This window comes from Cupressus sempervirens, chromosome 5, assembly GCF_028749045.1.
Source record: "Cupressus sempervirens isolate cs-2001-9-10 chromosome 5, ASM2874904v1, whole genome shotgun sequence".
Taxonomy (NCBI): Eukaryota; Viridiplantae; Streptophyta; class Pinopsida; order Cupressales; family Cupressaceae; genus Cupressus; species Cupressus sempervirens.
In genome coordinates this window covers 389,853,625-389,863,007 of record NC_143122.1, presented here as the reverse complement: position 1 = coordinate 389,863,007, position 9,383 = coordinate 389,853,625, and the positions used below count along the sequence as shown (strand labels likewise).

The window sequence follows — 9,383 nt, the reverse complement described above, 5'->3', positions numbered from 1 at the left end:
AATAAGAACAAGATATGAATGATAAGGTTGTTAATTCCCAATTTGATTTCTTGGAGTTCATTATAATATAATAATATGAAAGATGCATACGAGAGTAATGGAATTGTCGCCCGTGATAGTATTTTTGGACTGGACTTGATGTTTGGATGTGAAATTGGGCATCCCACGTCATATGACATGAGAGGATTTTAGAGTATTTAATGACAATAATTAGGAGTTCTAAAGGTGAAATATTGAATATTTTAAACATTTTTATTTATAGATATCTACTTTAGAAAAATGAAATAAGTCAAGAGAATAGAAAATAGTTTAATGAAAAGGAAAGGGGATCAAATAGAATATTAAGTGATAGAATATTTTATAGTATTAATTTGTGTAAGAGTTTCACAAGGTTCATGAAGAGATTGAATGATAAATTACAGGTAAGTAAAGTAGTGCAAGTATTGTTACATAAGTCAATCTTATTTGTGACAATGAATCAATATATAGAGGACTATATGTGGACACTTGAATGGTTCTAAATAAGCCCTTCTAGAAATTAATTTTTTTTTTTGGAAATTTAGAAAGATATTATGAATTATAATACTTATTATTATAATATAACTATTTCATACAACAATAATATTTCATTTATTAGATGCCAAAAACAAAGAAAATTGAAGAAACACCTAATAATTATTATATTTTACATTCAACAATATCTGCAAACCTTTTTGATATATCTATCTTTCTAAAGTCATGTTGTTGTTAGCTTTATATTGAAAAGCTCTAGTTTCCCATGTGTTTATATGCTTGTCGTTTATCCTTACATGGGATTCATCTATAATGTTTTTTTGGTGTGTGAATAGTAACAAAACACATCGAGATTCGTATCTCTATGACATGAATTGTTTCTTGCACTTGGATCGACAATAATTTCTTCATTTGTTAGTGCAAAATGATATCAATCGTCACCACTTCATTTTTGTTTCTGTCACAAGAGATTTGTATTTTAGTGTCAACTAAGCCTACCAAGCTGCAAATTTTTAATGGGCATGTTATACTAAAAGAGATGGAGTTGCTCTGATAATAGAAAGATATGACAACTTGATGAGCTCAGTTTTGCTAGTGTAGACATAGGAGTTCATTTGAAACAACCCGTCGTAGGTATATAAACTCGTATGCAAGGAAATCCTCGCCTGAAGGGTGACATGAAGACTTTTCTACTTAAGTCATATTGTAGAGTAGGGCATAACGAAAAGAAACCCAGTGACATGCAATCATGCCTCTGACAAGTAAAGCTAATTATATGGTTATACAATATTGGCTTTGGAATGTCACCCTAAAATTCAAGAAACCTTCAAATCTGAGCCCAAAATATCGCAATAGAGAATAAAGATCATGCTAATAAAGCTTAATTAAATGGTTGGGGTGCTTCAAGCCCAATAATCTAATAGTTGATATATGGCATACAAACTAGGTGCAAGTAGTTAGACACGGTCATGTTTCTTAAGGGAATCGAAAACATAATGTGCAAAGAGTTAGTATGTTAAGTTTACAAACAAAGGTAATATTTAGTTTGTTACAAAGAAGAGTTAGTATGTTAAGTTTAAAAAGAAAGGTAATAGATAGTTGATTAAAGTTACAAAGACTGCTAATTCTTAAGTAGAAAGTAAAACTCATATTACTAAAAGATCACATGTTCTTGAAGTGATCATCATATGTTTGGCTATTTTGTGTTATCTATTTAAGGTGACACAGGAGCATCCTAGGGAAGTTGGAAATCTTGCATGCTAGAGTTTCTTTGACCTTGGAGTTGGAGGACTCAGTTGAAGAAGAGGTGATATTGCTTGGTTGTTATTGGGCAGTTCCTGGATGCAATATTGACCGAGGCACTCGATCATTGAGATTGATCGTTGAAGGTGCTCGATCATTGAAGGAGCATAGACTCTAAAGGAGCTCGACATACACTATTTTTCTCTTCTTATGCTATATTAATACTCGACATCTATTATTGGCCGACTATACTTGGTGAGTTTGTTGATGCTCGATAGTCTAGTGCATTGTATGGAGTTCTTGCAAATTGGATTGGCCAACTTGGTTCATTTAATGCATGTAGAGCTTGATTATGATGTGGATTGACCCAGGATGTGTGTATGGAACTATTTGGGTCTTGGATCTTTATACTAGGTGTATTTAATGGATGTTGTAAGCCAATTAAGGCATTTTGTGTTTAATATCTGTTGCAGGATGACTTGTGGTTTAAATATGTATTTAATATGAGGGTTTAATTAATTTGTAACTTGCTAGGTTGACCTGTGGCTTAGTTAGGTATAAGAAAAGGGTCTTGTGGAGTCTTGAATCATTATTTATCTAGCATGGAGAGGATGGAGTAGCTGAGAAGGAGTGAAGTTTAGCAGAGCTAGTAGCTAAGTGTGACTTGGAGAACAAGAAGGTTTGTTTGGTGGCTTGCTAGCACAAGTTTAGATTCTTCTTGGGATTTTCTACTTGTTTGTGGATCTAGGCTAGCTAGGGTTTGGATCTTGCATGGTCTTGCAAAATTACCATTGTTATTACTTATGTATTTGACTGTAATTCAAAAGACCTTACAAACATGCATGTTGGATATAAATCTTATGATTCTATAATGAGAATTGGTGTTATTCTAGATCTAAATCTTCCTATTATTGTTTATATTGGACTGTTGTGTGGTTATTTATTGGGTACTAGGACATCTCCTTTAAGTATCATCTTGCCTTGTACTGCATCATGTGGTATCAAAGTGAAGGTTGGATTTGGTTGATCTTGTGGTGTTGGTTTATCTTGTGGATTTGTTGCAAAGGGTTTTCAAAGATCTTGGAAGATGCCTCTAAGAAGATTGGATCCTAAGGTGATTGATGATCTCTTTGACGTTGTAGAGACTAGGATTTCAGAGAAGGTTAGATCAAATTTCATACTTGAGCTATAGATGATGAAAAATGAGATCATGAGGGCTATAGCTGGTGTACTTTGACATGAGGGTATTGAAGATGGTTATGAGGAAGCTCTTGAGGACTTTAAGGTTGGAGGATCTAGTGGTGAGGACATACCTAATTGAGTTAATAGACATGTGGAAGATAGATCCGATCGGTTGGATAGATCTGGATCTCAGCTGAAACTGAAGCATAAGATGGACATTTCTAATTTCTTAGGTACTTTGCATCTTGAAGACTTGATTGATTGGATTGGTGAGCTAGAAGACTATTTGAGTTAGAGGATATTGGTGATATACTCAAATTGAGGTTGGCACAAACTAAATTGAAAGGACATGCTGCTCTTTGGTGGAAGGAATTACAAAGAAATAGAGAAGAAGAAGGTAAGATAAAGATCACTCATGAGAGGTTGATGGTGATTAAGTTGAAGGCTAAGTTAATTTTTGCTAATTATGAACTTGAATTGTTTAAGAGATTGTAGAATCTAAAACAAAAGGATATGATTGTAAAAGATTATATTGAGGAGTTCTACAAGTTGACTATTCAGTCAAGACATATAGAATTTTCTAAGGAGAAGGTGGCTCGATACATTAATGGTTTGAGATTCAATACTCATGATGAGATTGGTATGTTGAAGATTGATTCGATTGAGGATGCTTATCAGTATGCTCTGAAGGTAGAAGATAAGTTGAAGAGGAGACATTAGGGTAGTTCCCATAGAAAGGAGAAGCGAGATCACTCGGCAAAGGATAAAATGAGTGTAGAAGATGAACCAAAACATGTTGAGTTGAGGAAGAGAATGGGTAAAGTTTCCTTTAAAGGCAATTTTTTTCATTGTGGTGAAGAAGGGCATAGAACTTATGAATGTTCGTAGAAGGCTGGTGATAGAAGAACTTTTGTTGTGAATGAGGTTGAAGACTTAGTCAATGAACCTGAGAGGGAAGGAAAGAACTTGTTGGCTTGACGAGTACTGTTGGGTAAAAGGGTATAGGAACCTTGTCAAAGGAGTAATTTATTCAGGACATGTTGCAAGGGTATTATCTCTACATGACCTAGTATGATATGTCAAAATTTTCTTAAAGTACACAACTAACTTTGGAGTTTTCACGTGTTGTTATGTCACAAGTTGAAGAATTATTGTAAAGGGTTAAGTGAAAGAGAGACTATGAAGGATAGTGCTAGCCAAAATGCATGACAAACTATTGTATTAGGTAGTTAAGAGTTTAGCTCCTAATGTATCTTTTCACACTTTACTTAGCACAATACCCTAGTCGTTAAAAGGAATCCATTTACAAAAATTGGTCAACTCTTTCGACATAGTGAAGAGATTTACCAAACATTGGTCAAAATTTATTCCAAGATTAAAACAAGAATACTATCTTCCTGATATGTTACGTTGGCTTCATTTTCTTTTGACTAATTTCCACCTTTAAATTTCGTTTAATGTTGTTTTACTTGTACAATACCAAAAAATAGTTTCTATACTTTTAAAATTTGATATTCTTTGCATCGATCAATATTTTGTTTTGTTTTTGATCTTCTTTGTAGTTTATTGTGATTGTTTGGCCTCTTATCTCTTTCTTTTGTTTTTGAGCTATCTTTTATGTTCAAACTATTCAATTGGATGTTATAATCTCACCACTTCTCTTCTTGCACATCTTCTTTCTTAGGATTACATTAACAATATCATTAAATTTTAACATATATGAACCTGAAATATAGTTAGTAACTATCATAACCAAGTTGTCCATACTTTTGGGCAAAAAACACAAAATTGCAAGAGCCTAAACCTCTCCATTGAAATTAGCATTTATGGAATCTAACTCATTATTAATTGTATTGAATTCATTTAAATGGTTCATTATATAACTACCATCCTATTTTCATATTAAACGTTCGCTTCAAAATAAATATGTATTGGATGTTGAAGGCTCTTCATACAACATACTCAATATGCTCATCAAATCAAAGTTGTGGTTGCCTTGGATATGTTACATGCTACAAAAAAGATCTCAATTAGATGACTCTTAGTGCTTTTCTATCTAGGATATGTTAAAATCTTCAAAGGGAAGCTCACGGAAGCCATTAAAATCAAAAACCACCAATCAAGCCATAATTGGGATGGGTGGTGGTCCCTAAGTTCCTCTTGGGAATTCCTTTAACTAGAATTAAATTCTTGACCCCTACCCCTTCCTTATCCTTCTCTCCCTATGAGCCCATCTTTTAGTCACCTTCAAGCCTCTCTCTCTCTCTCTCTCTCTCTCTCTCTCTCTCTCTCTCCCCTAATACATTTTTCAGGTCCATAATCCTCTCCTTAAAACATACACACATGCTTCTATATACTTTTCATATAGATTTGTGTGCTTTGTTCCCCTTCCTTATGTGTATGTGTATGTGTATGAGTATATATGTGTGTATACATATATGTATTTGTATGTGGATATAAACAAACACACATTATAAGAATGTGTTTTAGGTGGGTATTTATTTATTTTAAAATTATTTTGTTTGTGTATGTATTATTTTTTATTATCTTTATATATTATTATATTATTCATGTAAATATGATTTCTTATTTTGTCTTTTAAAATTTTATATTATTCTTATTCTATATATTATATTTTGTTTATTTATTATTTATTTTCACTATATTACCTTATTTTTGTTAATATCTTTGTGCATAATTTTATGCTTTTGTAATTCTATGTATGTTTTATGGGGCATTATTTGCCTTTTAAAAACAAATTATCTTCATTTTTTTTGTTTATTTTATTCTTTCTTTACTTTTTGAGCTATGTGATCTCTTTTTTCTCTCTCCCCCTACCCTACCTCAATTTTCTTCAATTTATTTTTGTAGCTTTCTTTCATCCTAATAATAAATCATTGAGTGTGATCCAAAATGTTGATGCTGAGAAAATCTACATAGTTGAATCTAGAATTACGTACTCTGATTACAATAAACTACAAATATAAATAGTGTTATATTAAATTTTATTCAATAACATTACTTGGAAACCTAGAACTTCCTTAAATAAGTCTACTTGGGAGCAACATGAGAGCTCCAAAAATTATTCATGGTGAAACCACAAATCATTTATAGTGGAACTCCATTGTAAAATGGATCAAAATGTAGGCCAAAAGAAGAAATTATGGGCACATCCCCTTTGAACTTCCAAACCACTAGCGAAACTCTGATAGCTTTCACAGGCTTTTCCAGCCTATGAAGTTTCTTGTAACCAATTGTAGTCCCATTACCCACAAGCATCATTTTATTCTCGTCAACATTTGATGTATAAACCCCATATTCCATCACCCTTTGCCCCAACACTATAGTCTCTTGAGTCCTCACAATGTTAAATTCAATAGCTTCATTAGCATTCAACTCAATCCAATGAGATTGATTGTTCAATAAATTGCTAGGGCTGAAGGCTTCCCCTCTCACACTGCTTGCTATGACATAAGAAGAAGCAGCTAGATCATTAGAAAAAATGGTATTTATTGCCCTTTTGAATTCCATTAATCTTTCCAAATCTTCTTTAGAGAAAAGGCTGGTTTTATTTGGTGGAACGTTGAGCAAAAGAACACAATTTCTCCCCACTGAAGTGTAATAGATGTCCAACAATTGGCTTAGCGATTTGGATTCCTGATCAGAGTGCCAAAACCAACCTTTTCTGATTGATACATCACATTCTAGAGGTTTCCAATCAGTTCCATATGGGTCACCACTGCTCAAAAACCTGCAAGGAAAACCCACATTGTTGTTTAGTTACAAGTAACTTTAAAACAGAAGAAAGTCTAAATCTATTGTGACATGTTTTAAATCTAATCTTTCTCTCTAATGACTTGGCCAAAGTTAGAGGAAGATCCATTAATGGTGGACCAAGATGTTAATCCTGCCACACCATTTTCATTTCCCACCCATCTGATGTCAAGTTTGCATGTATTCGTAACTCTTTCACAATGGAAAACCACTCAGAGAAGTTGTATATCATTGTTGTGTTGTCTCCTTTGAATCTGTCAATCCATACCTCTGATATGGTGCCATACCTGCCATTAAATTACATAAAAGTTGGAATTTTTACCTTGTGAGGAGCTCCTGAAGCTGTCCTAGATAAAATTCATTGTATTGGAATTCATTGCCATAGAAAGGCTCATACCGATCCCATGGAGACAAATACACACCCAAATCAAGGCCTTGAGCTTTTGCTGCCATTGATACATCTTTCACAACATCTCCTTCGCCATCTTTCCATGCGCTGTTTTTCACAGAATGATTTGTGTACTGAGAAGGCCAGAGGCAGAATCCATCATGGTGTTTTGTGGTCAGAATTACAAGAGAAAATCCAGCTTCTTTTGCCACCTTCACCCATTGATTTGCGTCAAGCCCATTTGGATTGAACAATTGGGGATCCTCTTTCCCATTTCCCTTTTCATTATTGGTCAACGTATTGATGCCGAAGTGAATAAACATTATCATTTCTCTCTGTTGTCATTTCAGTTGATTGGCACTTGGCAGAGGCAAAAGTGGGAGAGGAGGTGGAACATTCAAATTACTAGAAAATCCCACCTCTACAAAATAATATATTGAAACAGAGAATACCCAAAGTAGAAAACTCATCATATTAGACTGATCCAGGAAAGATCAATGTTTTGGGAAGGATTTATAAGAAGAAAAGGTGAGTCATGGGATTGTAATTGCAGACGTGAAGAAGACCAACAAAAAACAGAGTTTCAGTGGATTGACACAAATTATTAACTGAAATTTTGTGCATTTCATTATAATCTAATTACACTAGTTTGGCCATATGTTGCCCGTGATAAATTTTTATGTTTTTCTACCTGGAATGCTTGCATGTGAATTATTACTCATCGATTTTTGTTTGAAGACGTCAGAATTGAAATGGATGCTTAGCTTTGATGTGAAGTTGGGTATCTAACACGTGAGGAGAGAATTATAAGCATTTGCAACATTAAAGTATTAATTATATTTTATTAGCTGAGTAAGAGCTTTTAGTTGGAAAGATTGGTTTTAATTAGAAAATAAAATTATGTGAAGAAAGAAAAATGATAATATTGTTAAATGTTAAGAAGAAGAAAGAATAAATGGATTGAATAATAGAGTATTTTATCACCCATAAGTTTAGCAATTTTATTTCTTTTAAGTTGAAAAATAAATTAAGATTGTAAATTAAGGTGTATTTAACTATTTTAAATAAATATTATATCATTAAGTTTTTAATGGAGACTGTTGTTTTTTAGGAGTAAAATTTTCTTTTGAGAATTTGTCTATAGTCAATTTTATACTAATACAAAAAGGATCATCATTGTGTGATCTGAATTCTGATTTTCTGATCAATCTGAACTCATTCACTTCGTTTAATGTTTTTGTTATAAGCTCATCACAATATTATTCTCTATTGTCATTTATTCTTCTTGACATAATTATTTGTCTCATCAACTCCTTAAGGAACAAGGTTGGTGTAATAATCTTAAAATTTTCCATTACATTTTCATAAAATGAGAGGAAAGAGTTATATAGAGGGGTCTATTCTTTAGAAGTATTTGAAATAATGAAGAAATAAGAAACTCGTCTATTATCCTTCATACTCTTTGACTTTTATTTTTATTCTCATGATAATTATAGATTGTAATTAAAAACTTTGATATCAAATCTAAAAACTCAAACTACTAAAACAAAAAAATGATTAAGATTTCAACATTTTATAAATTCATTATATTTATTTATTTTACTTTTAACATAACCAAAACCTTCTTCATCTATTGACCTCACTAGTGATTGAAATAGACTATGTTATTTATTTCCCCTTGTCTAATCATTTCATCTACATATTTAACCTTCTTTTAATCTGCCAATGCAATTGATCAATATGGATTGAGATTCTTACACCTTTGATTTGTCAGGGTTGTTTGTCAGTATACTTGCATCCACAACAATTCCAATGCTTCTAGAATGAGGGATCCAACATTCTTCTTGTTTCTTCTTGTTGGTGGGCTAATCTGTGACAATTTTTATTTTACTTTAGTTGCAAAAGGATATTTGCCACATGTTTTTTATTATTTTTATTTCTATTTCATGGAAGACTTGTATTTTATTGTCATCTATGTCTGCAAAACAAGTTCGAAGGGGCAGGGAATAGAACCATGGATTATGCCTGGACTATTTTTCCCATGAAGGAAACTTCTCTTTATAGTAGTTGTAGGTATACATCAAATAGAAAAACAACAAAAATTCTATTGGGTGGTCAGTAAGCATTTTTGTCAACATTTGTGCACCATTTGTTTGTTTGCATGACTTTTATTTTATATAGCTACTTTTTACAAATTTCTTTACTTTTATGATTGTTTGGTTCCAATTTTCCTTGGGTTTTAACTTTTTCTATTAATTTTAATAAAGAAAATATCTCAACCAAT

The 9,383-nt window shown here is 32.6% G+C and overlaps 1 pseudogene; it reads right to left on the bottom strand.

Moving 5' to 3' along the window:
- Positions 1-6,045: 6,045 nt before the first annotated feature.
- Positions 6,046-7,569, bottom strand: LOC149556430 (alpha-L-fucosidase 1 pseudogene; annotated as a pseudogene).
- Between the last annotated feature and the right edge of the window lie 1,814 nt (positions 7,570-9,383).